This window comes from Bos taurus, chromosome 6, assembly GCF_002263795.3.
Source record: "Bos taurus isolate L1 Dominette 01449 registration number 42190680 breed Hereford chromosome 6, ARS-UCD2.0, whole genome shotgun sequence".
Taxonomy (NCBI): Eukaryota; Metazoa; Chordata; class Mammalia; order Artiodactyla; family Bovidae; genus Bos; species Bos taurus.
Genome location: NC_037333.1, coordinates 57,241,505 through 57,257,813, shown reverse-complemented (window position 1 = coordinate 57,257,813; position 16,309 = coordinate 57,241,505). Strand labels below are relative to the sequence as shown.

General features: G+C 42.3%; 1 protein-coding gene across 8 annotated transcripts in view; it reads right to left on the bottom strand.

Annotated features, from left to right (window-relative positions):
- TBC1D1 (TBC1 domain family member 1) overlaps window positions 1-16,309 on the bottom strand; it is a 226,405-nt gene that overhangs the window by 172,148 nt on the left and 37,948 nt on the right. The window lies entirely within an intron of this gene.

Below are 16,309 nucleotides of genomic sequence, written 5' to 3'. Positions count from 1 at the left end.
TGTCCCATCCTTCCTGTTTGGAACTCACTTGTGCAAAGAGCTACAGCAGCCATCTTGGAACCATGAGGTCACTGAGAATAAGGCTAAAAAAATTGACGTGCTAACTCTGGCAAAATGTAATGAGATGAAAGCTTACGTTATTGATGATATAGATCCAGTGACTCTGGAATTGCTTACCTCCAAATCCTAAGATAAAAGCCTGTGTTGGGACTTCCCTGGTGGTCCAGTGGTTGAGAATCTGCCCTTCAGTGCCGGGGATGCAGGTTCAATCCCTGGTCAGGGAACTAAGATCCCACATGCTTCAAGGCATCTGAGCCTATGAGCTGCAACTAAAGCCCCAATGCCATGCTACAACTAAGACCCGTTGAATCCAAAAATAAATACATATATTTAAAAAATAAATAAATAAATAAAATTATAAAAAATAAATAAATAAAATAAAAGCCTATGTTATTGATGATCCAGAGTGGTAGATCCAACCACTCTGAAACTGCTTACCTCCAAATTCTTATTAAAGGATATATCAAAATATCTTTATTGCCTAAATTGGACTTTAATATGCCTATGAATCACTTGGAAATATCATTAAAATGAAAATTCTGATTCAGTAGATTTGAGGTGGGGCCTGAGACTCTGCTTCAATAACACTCCCAGATGATGCTGCTTTCCAAGGACCACATTTAGAGAAATGAGGCTGTAAACCGCTACAGACTGGACACTCCATTACTTTTAGCTGGGTTGAAAGGTATGAATGCTAAATTTCAGCTAAATTACTTTTACCTGAACTTATCCTTACTGCCCACTGTCCCTCCCCACATACCAAGCTAACTACACTAACCATCCAAACTTCTCAACACATACGAAAAGCCTCCTGGGCCTGCCTCAGCTCATCCTTTACTTGAAGGAGCGCCTGTAGATTTTACCACTATTCCACCCATCAGCCTGGGTCACTTTTTTCACTCATTAATTTTATTTGCACTTACTCCCATATATGTTTCTCTAGGGTATTTTATTTCTCTAGGGTCTGGAGAAGGCAATGGCAACCCACTCCAGTGTTCTTGCCTGGAGAATTCCAGGGACAGGGGAGCCTGGTGGGCTGCCGTCTATGGGGTCACACAGAGTCGGACACGACTGAAGAGACTTAGCAGCAGCAGCAGCAGCAGGGTCTTTTATTCAAGTAATTATTAAACAATTACAGCGACTTGTTAAATAGACAAGATGATTTTGAAAGACTTGAAATTTAATTGCAAAACTGTTGAATTCCCTGGTAGATTTTATATATTATATTATGGTTGTGTTCCATTTCAGTAGCATGGAAATTAAAAACCACATAAACAGTGTTCTATTGCCAGTAATGACATGCATGTGTCTCTCCTTGATTAACGTTTAATTGCACATGGCACATCAACAAATTTTTTATCTTCTGATATTAATATGCATCAGCTTGAAACTGAGCTCATAAGAATTTTTCATGCTCACTCTCAGATTACAAACACCATCTCTCTCTTATCTCCCCAAGAAATTCCTACCTGATTCTATTTCATTAATTATCAATACGCTTTTCATAGCACCATGTATTTTTAAAAAATATTACTCTGAAATTTAACATTCATACCTTTCGGCCCATACTTGCCAGAAGAGGCCTCCAGTGACTCGATTAGAATGCAAGTTATGTCAAGTGTCGGGATAGGAGAAGGCTGAAGGAGATGAGTACCGCAGCTGTCACAGACAGCACATCAATCAGCACATGACGGCTGCACACCATCAATCAGATGTGCTGATATGCTTTGATTTCCACTGTAAATGAGCATAATTTATCTGCCGCCCCAATCAAGCCAACACCATCACAAAATCTGTGCAAACAAGGACATCAGGGATAACTGAAAAAGCAGGACTCCAGAGATGGAGGTTTTTATTCAAATTCTACCAATGACTGTGCACAAGAATATCACCTTTCCCCTTGCCCCTCAGTACCCCACTTCCCCCACCAAATCAGCAGAACTTAAAGTCACACATTGTAAAAGTGAAAATCCAAACTACTTTATGGGGACTTTCCTGGTGGTTCAGTGGCTAAGACTCTGCACTCCTAATGCAGGGGGTCTGGATTTGATTCCTGCTCAGGGCACTAGATCCCACATGCCATAACTAAGAGCTCAAATGCAGCAACTAAAGATCTTGCATACCACAGTGAAGATCAAAGATCCTGTGTGCCCCAACTAAGACCTGGAACACTCAAATAAAATTTTAAAAATAAATATTAATAAATAAATAAAACTACCCTGTGACATCCACAACTGATTCAGCAAAGACCAAAACAAAAATCTCAAAGAACAGTGTGAGGACACTGGTATGAATAATCTCAGGGCCCCTGGTATGAGCTGGAAGCCACCAGGCGACAAGTAACCGCAGGCTCTGTGACAGTCTCAGCCTTGCCAACACTGCTAGCATTGTTGTTTTCCAGGTAAATCTTTCCCACCTTCCTCTTCCTTCAAATTCCACTACATTAATGGTGAACAGTTATAATCCAATGAAAGGATCATTCATAGTCTAAGAACTCTTAGGTATAATATGTAGATTTGTGTCCTGGCAGAGCAGGGTGGCATGGTAAAGTACATATGCATTATCATCTGAATCTGAACTTCATGTTAATATTCTGAAAGCTAAAACTCATAACTTACTGCCTTGCTTGTCCAGACAAAGACTGTGATCTCTTTCTAGATCTTCAGTACTTAACTGCTCTTGGACAAATACTATAACCACTTTACAGGTCCTAAGTGCTTTACTGAGCAGATACCCTGAGCTCTTTAAAATATTTATTTTGAACATCCCTTTCAAATACCCTTTTTGAAGTCTGTTAATTTATAACCATAAAGTCCACTTTCCCCTCTTGCTAAGTGTCATTATATCTTGTCTTCTCTAGCTGAGGGTCATGAGGCCCTTCCCCGATTGCTGACCAAATAATTTGATATGTTTTGACATAGGAACGTATCTGTGAAACCAATGCAATTTACCAAATATTTCCATAACCCCCTTAAATTCTTGTGCCCCTTTGCAACCCATTCCTCCTTCTGCCCTATCCCCAAGCAACCACTAAACCACAGATTTGTTTTCTTCACTAAAGATTAGTTTGCATTTTGGGGGTTTTATATAAATGGAATGATAGAGCATATATTCTTTTTATCAGTGAGGGGAGAGCCTGTCTTATTCAGTAAATGATTTTGAGGTTTTCCACACTGCTATGTGCATCCTTTTTATTGTGAATAGCATTTTACTTGCCACCTGTTGATGGACATCCGGGTTGTTTTGAGTTTCTAGGCTGTTTTCCATTTTTGGCTATCACACACAAAGCTGCTAGGGGCATTGGTACACAAGGCTTTGTGGAGACATGTGTTTTTGTTCTCATGTAGATTCCTATTACTGTACTGAAAGTTTGCAAAAACCCGGTAGCACACTTGGCTTGTGGTTCGTGGGCTGAGAAGACAACTAGCTTTGGCAACACCACAACTTCCACTCCACACACCCTCTCCAGACAGCACTGGCCCCCTGCTCCCTCCACGGCTCCCGCTGCAGCCACAGCAACTCGACTTCCTCCTTCTCTGCCAATGCCTCTAATTCTTTTCCTTGACCCTTCAACGCCCTAGTCATGGTCTAGCCTCTCCCTGGCGAAATGACAGACCGGTTTCCTTCCTATTCAGACAAAACAAAGGGATTGTTTTAACAGATTCATATATGGGCTTTTCCAACGTTTCTAATCTATTTAGATTGGCTGTATAACAGTCAAGACACCAAAGCAAGCACCAGTTAAATTCAAAGTAAGATATCAAAGTGTATCACTTTCACCTATCTTTACGTTACCACTTTAACTGGCACCTTCTTTTAGAAAGCCAGTGTTTCTTGGCATAAACAAAATATTATGGCTTTGTGTCATATTTGTTCCAGCTTCACTGTAGACACGTTGGAAAATTATAATTTTAATGAAGGCCTGTCTTTGTTGTCAACACTCAAAATGTCCACGTTTCCAAATGAATCACAGCTGACTTTTTTTTTGGCTGTAATTCCAAGATGAAATTGTCTCACTGAATCCACATTTAAAAATTTCAGCCCATATCTGTTCACCAGATTCTATCCAAAAGACCTAAAATGTATGCCATTTCACAACTGTGAAATAGAACTGCTACCAGTTTAGGTACCAATATAGCACCTAAGTTTAGACTTACATAAAGGCTTTGTATGGGAATCCTGGATGTCACATTATAATCTTTTGGTATCTGTTCCCTTTTGTGTAGAAACACTGTGGACTGCTTGGTAAGGAAGAAGCATAAGGCAGGGTTCAAAAATTACATACGTAATCTTTTGTAGCAGTAAACCTATGACAACACAGAGCAAAGCAGGCTGGACCAGGGTGCTGGCTTTTGCTCCTAGGTTCTTCCGAGATCACACTGAATACCAGCCCAAGGCTTTACTTTGGGACCAAACTCGATGACCAATTTGGGTCAGCCATGCAACAACCTGAGATATATTTATTAAGATGCACTTAAGTATTTTATTTCGTTTACAATTTTAACATATTTTTTCATGTATTTCTTACAAGTAAGATTTTAAAAAACCAGTCTCACTTTGTTAAAATTCAAATCACTTATTTGAGCCCCAGTTCTCTGTCTTTGTGTGTAACTGTCTGACATATAAAAGTCTTAGTTTTGCCTGGCCAACCCCTTCCTGGAGTTATAGACCAGTCAACCACCAACCCAACAAGGAAAATTAACAGCTACATGCCCAGAATAACTTCCCTAGAGGTCAGTTGAGAATGGGTTGGTTCTAGAACTTTGCTTCTTTAAAATCAGCAAAATACTATTTCAGATAATTTGGGTTTTGGGTTTTTTTAGACAAAATTTAATTTTTTCTTTTTTCCAACTATATTGAATATAACTTACATACAACATTGTATGTTTAAGGTATACAAATGATTTCAATATAGATAGATAGATAGATAAATGATTACTACAATAAGTTTAGTTAAGACCCATCAAAATTTTTGTTTTCTTAAGAACAGAACACTCTGCAAGCGACATCCTGAACAGGAAGACGTTCCTTTGGCCCTCAAATTGAGACAGGCTGGGACCTGGGACCCCATGCTTCAATGCTGCAGTGCTTGCACCTGGACACATCTCCCCACCAGCGACAAAATACAAAGAAACTGTACGGAACTGTTACAGCCCATAACTGCAGGCATGGGCTATTAGGGCAAATTCTGGACGAAAGATACAAAGAGACCAAAAAGCCCAACAGCCACTTCTGAAGAGCTTGGAGCAAAGCAGGCTACTTACTCTGCATGCCCCCTGCACATAACACCACCTAAGAGGTGGACAAAACACCCAAGGCAGCCCTCCAGCCCGACCCTGGACACACCCTACCCTCTGCCCATATAAGGAACCAGCTTGCTCCCCACAGTAAGAAAACAAGCAAGGGAACCTATTGTTTCTTCTCCTTCCCTCTGAAGCTGGGGCCCCAATAAACCTTCGCTGAATTTCTTGTCCGGCCTCTAATCAACTTCTATTGATTAAGGAGGCCAAGAACCCTGGTGAGTAACAAAACTTGGTCAAAAGCAGGAGTACCTTTTCTCCAACAAAGCCCAAATTTTGCTTACCCACCAAAATGACACACACCATTACATCACTGATTTCTCCCAAGCAAGAAATACTCCCAGTAATAACTAACTAAGCACAAGCAAAGCAAATGACTTGCCCTTCATTAGGCAGGTAGCCCCTCTCCAGGAATATGAACCCACAGCAATGCCACATAACCCAGACTAAGAGTCCAAGTAAAAAATATCTGACTATAAGCTTTACATGTAAATTCTAAGCAACTTCATAATGATGAAGTCCAACCCTGTACAGTTTAAGAAACAATTCTGATCCAAGAAGTCTCTTGAAGAAGAACCTATTTCCAACTGATAAGTGTGGTTATATCTTGGTATAGAATGGGGATTGGGAAGTAGAGGGACTTAACACTTTATACTTTACCCATATCTGAATTATTTGAAATTTTATAATTAGCATTTATTATAATTACATGTTTTAAATGAAAAAATACTTTCCTTGGTTCTGAATTTTTTTCTCCAGCCCTCCCATATTGGACATAAAGCATTTTTAGGCTGCCTAGCATCAAATGACTGTCTTATTTAGGGAGAAATTCTCAAATAGGTGGCAGCATGGCCCCCTCTGCTGACGGGGGACAAATATTCACACTCTCTCCCTTTCTGGCAATCAACGTTGGCTCTGCCAGACAACCACTCCTGTCTGGGATCTGAACCTCGAAGGGGTAAATTCAGGTCATAGGGTCAGTGAGATCGACTCATAAGGAGGGCAGTGTCACTGAAGTCCAGCGGGGCCACAGCTCACAGCCAGTGGTGGGAATGTGGCGGACACTGGCTTCTGGTAGCAGGGGTGTCAGAGTGGTGTCCTTAGCAAGTATTCCTGTGCTACAACCTCGGCCATGGTCCCGCCTGCCTGGCTCCCCTTGGTTGCTGCTCATTTGTGAGGCTGGATTATCTTGGTCTTTATGTTGATTCTGAGAATTATCCTATATCCTTTCAATAAATTCTTTTTCTGCTTATGTCAGCCAGGGTTGATTCCTGGAGCCAAGAATTGTGACCCAGAATTTGTCCATTCATTCAGCCAATAAAGTATTTTATTTTTCCCTTTTTTTTTTTTTTTTTGGTCATGCCACACAGCTTGTGGGATCTTAGTTGCCAGACCAGGGACCACACCCGTGCCCCCTGCAGTGGAAGTGTGGAGCCCTAACCATTAGACCACCAGGGAAGTTCCCCAACAAAGTATTTAACTGCCTAATATGTGCCCAATACTGTTCTAGGCACAGGGATTCTGCTGTGAACAAAATTAAAATCCATTCGCTCGAGGAGGTTATAGCCCAGAGGATCTCATTTCTTCCTGGCCCTGACCTTCCTTTGCCTTTCTCTGGAAGCCTGTTTTAATTTGATACTACCCCTCTAGCCCTAAGCCAAGCCAAGCCAAGCTGGTTTTTCTCAGTTTCCTTTGACATTAAGAAGCAAGGACATTTTCATGTCCTCCTGGCCTTGCTCTTGAGTTCAGGCCAGAACTATGGTTTTGACACCACGCTCAGTCATTCATGGTCATTTCCTAAGCATCTGCCAGCACCTAGACTATTTGAGACACTCTGCTAGGAGTTGAGTCACATGTTGAAGCAGTCACTGCCCTCAGAGACATTACAGTGAGGCAGCAAAGACAGACAACGGACATTTCAGGAAGCTATAAAGGGTGATGTGCGCCAGGGAAAAGAAAGCCTGCTGCCCCGGAATATACAACAGGAACACCTTACCTGCTTTAGGAGGCAGCCAGGGAAGGCTTCCCGGGGGAAGTGAGTTTTAAGCTGAGACATGAGGGATGATTTAAAGTCAGACAGCTGAAGAGGATAGAGAGCAGAACAGTCAGAAGGAACAACAGGGACTTCCCTGGGGGTCCAGTGGCTAAGACCCCACCCTCCCAATGCAGGGGGCAAGGGTTCAATTCCTCATCAGCTAGATCCCACATGCTGCAAGTAAGACCTGGTGTGGCCAAATAAATAAATAATTTTTTAAAAGAAGGAACAACACATGCAATATACCAGAAGCAAGAGAGGGCACAGCACGTAGAGAAAATGGAAGGAGTTCAGTATGGTGGGGACAAGAAACATAGGCACTTGTGAGGGAGGGACAGTGGATAAGGTGAGGCTGGAGAGGCAGATAAAGAGCCTTACTGGCACTCCACTCCCAGAACAATCAGAAGCCATCTGCTGAGGAGCTCAAGCAGAGGTGGCAACAGAAGGGTATATTGTTGGTTCTGCAAATTAGAAAGATCACCACATGTCAGGTGGAATGAACTGGGGAGGGGAAATACAGAGACATCAGGATTATTTTAGGGCTCACCAAGAGTTCAGAATAGAAAAACTATACTCCAGGTGGCACAGTGGTAAAGAATCCGCCTGCCAATGCAGGAGATGCAGGAGATGCCAGTTTGGTCCGTGGGTTGGGAAGATCCCCTGGAGAAGGAAATGGCAACCCACTCCAGTATCATTGCCTGGAAAATTCCATGGACAGAGGATCCTGGTGGGCCATAGTCCATGGGATCTCAAAGAGTCAGATACGACTGAGTGACTGAGCATGCATGTAAGAACTAGTAGGGGCAGGAGAGATGAAAAGAAGCAGGAATAGTCAAGGGACATGTATTGGGTACAGTCAAAAAGATTTTCTGAGTGGTGGGTGGATATGAGGTGAATAAGGAGAGAGAGGAGTCACAGATGACACCTAGGTGTCTGATTTGTGTAGCCAGGTGGACAGGAGGCCTTCAACCAAAAACAAACAAAATGCTGAAGAGGAAATGACTTTAGTTTGCTTGTTCATGTTCAAAGTGACCAAGGAGAACTGCCTGATTGGCAGCTACAGATGTGGGCCTAGATTTCTGTGCAGAGATACGAGATAGAGGACGGGAGCTAGGATCACATGGGCAATGACTGAGGTCTGGGAGTAGTGAGAAGCCCATGCGGTTGATATAGTCATGGAGTGGGCTGTATTATTCTTATAAAGATTCATTGCCCCTTCCTGGGGGGAGATTCAACTTTGCTACCTTGATGTTGCCACATGACTTGTTTTGACCAATGATATGCAAGTGAAATGACATAGATCACCTCCTTCTGTACAGAAAGCTGATCTTTAAGGTCAGCGCAGCGTTCTCCATGGGGCTTCCCAGGTGGCGCTAGTGGTAAAGAACCTGCCTGCCAATGCAGGAGACACAGGAGACCTGAGTTCTATTCCTGGGTCCGGAACATTTCCTGGAGGAGGGCATGGCAATCCACTCCAATATTCTTGCCTGGAAAATCCCATGGACAGAAGAGCCTTGTGGGCCGCAGTCCATAGTATCACATAGAGTCAGACATGACTGAAGCGACTAAGCACACATGCATGCAGGGTTCTCCATAGTTTCTTTTCTATCTGCTATGATGAGCAGCAACATTCCAGAGAGAGGCTGCATGGTCAGCCTGGACCTCGGAATAAAGATTTCGAGTAACCAAGTGATAGGCAATTCATAATGAATGCATAGCTAGAACAAGAAATAAGTGTTGTTATAAGGCACTGAGATTTGTTTGTTACTGCAGCAAAACCAAACCTACTCTGACTGACATAGGTGGGAAGAGAAGCAAGCAGGTCTGTGGCAGAAACCTGCAGAAAAGCAACATTTATCAGCCGATAAAGTGGAGCCTACAGAGAAAGCCCACTCTTGCCCTAGCTTCCGACTCACAGAAACCTCTGCAAATTAACTCTTGCATTCACCTCTGGCTTACCTTGTTTTTGGTCTTTGGCCTGGGGGTCATCTGGGCAGCCTGATGTCCATTTGCTCCTGGCACAGGCCCAGGGACCCCTTGCACTGTGGTGTCCATGCCTCTTCTGACTCATCCTGAGCTTCTGGGCTTGATTCCTGGATGTGACTCCAGACCAACAGCTGTTCTGCCAGTTGACCTTTCCAGGTTCCAATCAGTCTGATTCTTGTCTTCTCACTCACATTGCCTGCCCCCTGCCCCCGACTGCACCACCCCGCACAAACTGACATGTGTAAGTGTCTTCATTTACACTGAGCACATGCAACACGGGCGACTTCTGCTCTTCTTTGACCTGGGACAGGCTCTTCCACAGGCCGCCTGCTCTCCCACCTTCTAGGCTCCTTTTACCATGGATCAGGATTGAGAGTGCCACCATCTATTTAGAAGCCCTTTTTCCCAAATGAATAGGACTATGCCACTTCTGTGGTTTTGGTCCAGTCCTCAAACCAGAGGTAACCAGTTTGCCAGGACAATTACGATCAGCATTAAGGTCAAGATAGAGAAACATATCTATCTTTTCTTAAGTTTACCCATTGTTCAACGTTTTGTACATTTTGTTCACAACATTAGCTACTAACATTAATTGAAAGTTTATTAGGAGATTTCCCTGGTGGCCCCCAGTACTCTTGTCTGGAAAATCCCATGGATAGAAGAGCCTGGCAGGCTATAGTCCATAGGGTCGCAAAGAGTCGGACACGACTAAGCACGAACACTGGCACTGCCTAGAGGCCCAGTGGTAAAGAATGCATCTTGCAAAGCAGGGGACGCAGGTTTGACCCCTGGTCAGGGACTATGATCCCACAGGCTGCAAAGTAACTAAGCCCACACACCACAACTACTGAGTCCACAAACCACAACTTGAGAGTCCATGCGCCACATGCAAAAATTCTGCGTGACAACTTATTAGATGGCAGACAACGTGCTAAATATTTAACATACCATTTATTTTGTTTCTCACAGTCAGTCTAAGAATAGTATTATTTTTTCTATTTTACAAGTGGTAAAACAGATTTTAAAAGTTCACATATTTGCCTGAGAAAACACAGCCAATACCAGTAGGGTTGAAAGTTTGCCTAACTCCTAAGTCCTTGTTTTCTACTCTTCTGCTATATGTGTGTGTGTTGAGATATATATGTATGTGTGTGTGTATTTACTGGCGTGTGTGTGTATGTATATATGTGTGTGTGTGTGTATGTATATATACACACACACACACATATGGTGGTGATGGTTTAGTCACTAAGTTATGTCCTACTCTACTCTTGCAACCCCATGGACTGTAGCCCATCAGGCTCCTCTGTCCAAGCGATTCCCCAGGCAAGAATACTGAAGTGGGTCACTATTTCCTTCTCCAGGGGATCTTCCCAATCCAGGGACTGAACTGAAGTCTGCTGCATTGCAGACTGATTCTATACTAACTGAGTCACTAAGGAAGCCTACATATGTATAATGTGTATGTATATGTACACATATATACCTATGTGAGTCTACTGGCATATATGTGTATGTTTATTATAAACGTGGGCTTCCCTGGTGGCTCAGAGGTTAAAGCGTCTGCCTGCAATGTGGGAGACCCGGGTTTGATCCCTGGGTTGGGAGATCCCCTGGAGAAGGAAATGGTAACCCACTCCCCTATTCTTGCCTGGTGAATCCCATGGACGGAGAAGCCTGGTAGGCTACAGTCCATGGGGTTGCAAAGAGTCGGACACGACTGAACAACTTCACCTTCACCTTCATAGATAAATATGTGTAAGGATGTGTATATATACATGTAGGTGTGCATATAACTATATGTGTATATATGTTTATGTGTGTTCATGAGTATATACATGTGTGTATATCTATCTATAGGTATAAAAATCTTCCAAGCTCAGGTTAGAAAGTATGGAAGGTAATATATTGTGTTTTAACCACCTGGTATAACACCCAGTACAATATAATATTTCAATAGAAGTTTTAACTCTTAAATTTATTATGTTTTGAGTTTCTTAAATAAACTCTTTTAAAATTATATTTTACACTAAAGTCATTTAGAAATTGTTTTCTGAGAGCAGGAAGCCAGGAGTACTGGGTTCCAGTCCTGGCTCTGCCGCTGTCTGGCAGCACATAGCTTCTCTGAGTCAAAGTTTCCTATCTGTAGATTTCTCTGGCAGTCCAGTGGTTAAGACTCGGTGCTCCGAATGCAGGGGGTATGGGTTCAATCCCTGATCAGGGTAGTAAGATCTCACACACTGCATGGCAAAAAAAAAAGTACTAAAAGTGCCTAAAAACAAAATCAAATGACAAAGTTCCCTATCTACAAAATGAAGGAGTTTGACTTGATGCCTTATCAGGGTTGTTCCCGCTCAGAAGACTTAAAATGTCAAATCAAATCACTTTTAAAAGAATAGCTTTATATTTAAAGTAGATTTGATGTTCTAGTGCCTTTTTTCCATCCTAAAAGCCTTGTAAAATTATTTTCCCCAAGTATCAATGAGAACAATAAAAGTTGATTTCATATGACCTCCAGTTTAACGAATGCACTAAAGCAGTACGATTATGAAACATCACTGGTAATTCTTAGTGTCCCACATCAATTAAAAGCTCAGAAATGGAAAAGACTGCATATTCTCTCTACGTTTAGTGGGCTAGATAGACAATGCACCATGAAAGGAATCAGTTACAGAGACCCGACAGAAGCTATTTCTGTAAAGGGCAAACTAAGGTCCAGTCTCAACATATCCTTTGGAAATGCCTGGGAGTTAGGTTCCAGAGACCTCACCGAAGATTCAACTGTTTATTCTGGCAAAAGCCCACAATTGCAATATTTAGCTGTCACTGGGGAGAAAACAATGACAGAGGAGCTGAAGACTTTCTCAGATGATTCCAAAGTTGTCAGTCAAAATCCTATCAACTGAAGTCAATGGAGAAACAAAAAGAAACAGTTACAGAACGTTTAGATCTAATTTATTATTTCAAAATTGATTTCTCTATCCTGGTCATTTCCTATCATCAGGGCAAAGTGAATTAGATTCAAGGCACAGGAAGGAGTAACAGTATTTTACATTAAAGGATAAGTCTCAAAAACATTGGGTGTGAATGAGTTAGAATAGAAAATAATGAGTGGAGAAGAGAAAGGTTGGGGGTACTGGGGACAACAGGACTTCATTCTCCGGAATCTGTGTGACAATTGAAAACAAAATACCTATGTACCTACAGTGGTGCATCGTGTGCCTGCTCACTCGCTCAGTTGTGTCTGACTCTTTGCAACCTCATGGACTGTAGCTCACCAGAAGCCTCTGTCCACGGAATTTTCCGGGCCAGGATATTGGAATGGGTTCTCAATTCCTTCTCCAGGGGATTTTTTCTGACCCAGGAATCAAACCTGCGCCTCCTGCATCTCCTGCATTGCAGGTGGATTCTTTACCACGGAGTCACCTAGGAAGCCCTGCCTATGGCGGAAAATGGCCTAAAGTTGGCATAGAAGAAATGGTAATGGCCATCGTTATTCTTATACAGGCCACTATCACAAAGTCTCCAAACGCATTCTTTCTCCATATGAAAGGAAGAGTACTCAGAGTATAAGTCAGTATGATTTTCTCTCCCTTTGTTGGAGGAAGTTTTATTTTGTGTGAATGTGCCTAATTTCTTATCTTTTCATCACTTATACAGGCAAACTTTGGAGATACTGCAGATTCAATTAGATACCACCACAAAAAGCAAATATCACAATAAGGCAGGTCACACGATTTTTTCGACTTCCCGGTGAGTATAAACGTATATGGGGAAAAAAGGTATATGATATACTGATAGTCTATTAAGTGTGCAATAGCATCATGTCTAAAAAAATGTATATTCCTTAATATTTCTGGTCACACCCTGCAACATATGAGATCTTAGTTCCCCAACCGGGGGTTGAAGCTGTGCCCTTGGCTGGACTGCCGACCACTGGACTGCCAGGGAATTCCCTGCATTCACTCTTTTTGTAGATAATATCAAACTATTTTCCCAGCACTACCCCACCCAGCTTTTTTCCCTCTTCTATTCTTTTCTAAGACGCTTTGGTACTCTTCTCCAGAAGGTCAGTTACTACCTCTTAATTGAATACAATAGACTCATTGACTTATTTCACGTTAGGAGGATTAGAGAAGACATTTTCTTCATGAATTCCTATGCAAGTCCAGGTCCTCCTCAGACACTAAAGGGTTTTTTTTTTTTTTTTGGCCACAGAAACATAATTTGTGGGATCCAGGGATTGAGCCCTGGGGCCACGGCAGTGAAAGCAGAGTCTTAACCACTGGACCGCTAAGGAATTCCCCAGGTATTACAGTTGATCTAAGCCTAGTTAAGCCTTCATGTATACCTTATGCCAATGATGCTATCTTCTGCACACTATGAAAAAAACAGTTTTCCCTTTTCCTGTTGATGGTCAGAAAGCCAGGAGCCAAATTTACCCATTGGCAGTAGGTAAATAGTTCAGTGTTCCTAGAGTATGTCTACACCACACAGTAGGGGTCCCTGGGGACACGTGTTAGCAACGTGGGTGTCAGAATTCCTTTGGGGAGGCCAAGGAACTGCATTTTAAACAAATATTCACACCAAGAGACCACTGCACACTAAATTTTGAAACCTCTGGTGTAATGCTATCAATAGATGACACTGCATTTTAGCTTTCATGTCTGACTCAACACCCTTACCACTGTGTTCTTCCCTCGATACCCATTTTTTTTTTTAAAGAATATTTATTTACTTTTAGCTGCGTTGGGTGTCTGTTTCTGCATGTGAGCTTTCTCTAGTTGTGGCCGGCGGGAGCCACTCTCCAGCTGCCATGTGAAGGCTTCTCACCGCGGTGGTCTTTCTCGTTGTGGAGCAGGTGCTAGAATGCATGGGCTCAGTAGCTGTGGCTCATGGGCTCAGCCACCCCACGACATGTGGGATCCTCCCAGACCAGGGCAAACCAGTGTCCCCTGAAGTACAAGGTGGGCCCTCAACCACTGGATCCCCAGGGAAACCCCTGTCACCCAATGTTTAATCCACGGACTACTGTCGTGTTTTATGTGTACCTATCAATCACCCACGATCATTTCTGGTTCAGGAGGTGGACTGGCTGATAAACTGATAAATGCTTAACCAGATATACAGAAAGAAAAAGTTTCTCTGGTGTCCCGTAACTACAGATACCACTAGTCACTTATGAAATGATCAAAAAGAGATGAGAAAGAGACAAACTACTGGATACAGCTTTACATTTTATATTTAGCCATCTTATAGTTTCATCATGACAAATTTAAAGGACCAATAGATGGGTTTTGACTAGCACTCCAGAAATAAATTCTTTGTTTCCCGCTCACAGTTCCCAAACCAAGCCTAAGGACTGTTCAGAAAGAGCTCACAGCACTTCAGGTAATCCTACCTGGGGTTTGCATGACCTTGAATTTCAAAATGTTACTTGTTAAAAATAACTACTGTAGTGTAAAAAAGGAAACTAACTGGCCATCATCAACTTCTCAAAGTTATGATGATGCTCCTTTCTTCAGTAGAAGGGACTGGAATAGCAGAAAATTGAGTTCCTTCTATTTCAGCTCAGATTCCGGCCACCCACAGAGGAACATGCAGCATTCCTGATCAGAGCGGCCAGTTTTCAATCCTGTGCCAAAAAGAGCCGGAGAGAAAACTGGCACAGGTCGTCTGTTTATTGTGCACAGACAAGCTGCAAAAACAAGATCTAAATTTTCTGAAGTTTACCCACTGCAAGGGCTGGCTGCTTTATGCACAGAGGAAGAGAGCAGGCAGAGTCCAAACAAACTGTGCAAGAAGCAGAACAGAGCAGAGAATCTTGCCACAGGGATAGAGGAAGAGTAGCAGAAACAACCAGGCAACAGTACTGGAGTGGGTGCCATTGCCTTCTCCCAACAAACTGAAAAATCAGATGTAACAGGAAGAAATATTTGGGTTCTACTATTTATTAGGGCTTCCCTGGTGGCTCAGTGGTAAAGAATCCACCTACAATGCAGGAACCAAAGGAAACGTGGGTTCGATCCCTGGATTGTGAAGATACCCTGGAGGAGGGCATGGCAACCCACACCAGTATTCTTGCCTGGAGAATCCCATGGACAAAGGAGCCTGGTGGGCTACAGTCCTTGAGATCACAAAGAGTCGGACATGACTAAAGCGACCTAGCATGGCACAGCCCTTACTATGCTTACTTTGATTCTGACAAATACATGCCATCTAGAAAAGAAAACTCCTAGGGTAAGTCAATGATCAAAAGTGTGCAAAACAGATCACCACTCTGTTTTAAAACATTTAAACATTTGGTATTTGTCATTGTTGGATTTTATCACAATTTGCTTGGGCAAAGCATTAAAAAATTAATACTACATTATAAAAATGCCCACCTAAATTTTGTCTGGCTTCCAGAAGGTAATCATACAGTATCTTTCATGTAATAGTCAATGCTTATATGCTAGTAGCTCTTACTGTGTGTCAGGCCCTATGCTAAGCGCTTCACATATATTAACTCATTTCATCATTAGAACAATGCAGAATAGTGGTATTATTATTATTCCCATTTTACAAATGAGGAAACTGAGGCACAGTTTCTCACTATCTTTCAGCTCTAGAGTGCAGCTTTTTAATCACACTCAACATACATACAGCAGTCATTACCATTTTGGGGGTTATAGTGATCTGAATTTCATCCTGCTACTAAGTCGCTTCAGTCGTGTCTAACTGTGTGCGACCCCATAGACAGCAGCCCACCAGGCTCCCCCGTCCCTGGGATTCTCCAGGCAAGAGTAGTGGAGTGTGGTGCCATTGCCTTCTCCACTTGAGAGTGTGTATATATACAGTTAGGAATTTCATCCTAACTATATATATATATATATATATATATATATATATATATATATATATAAATATATCATATATTAACATATAA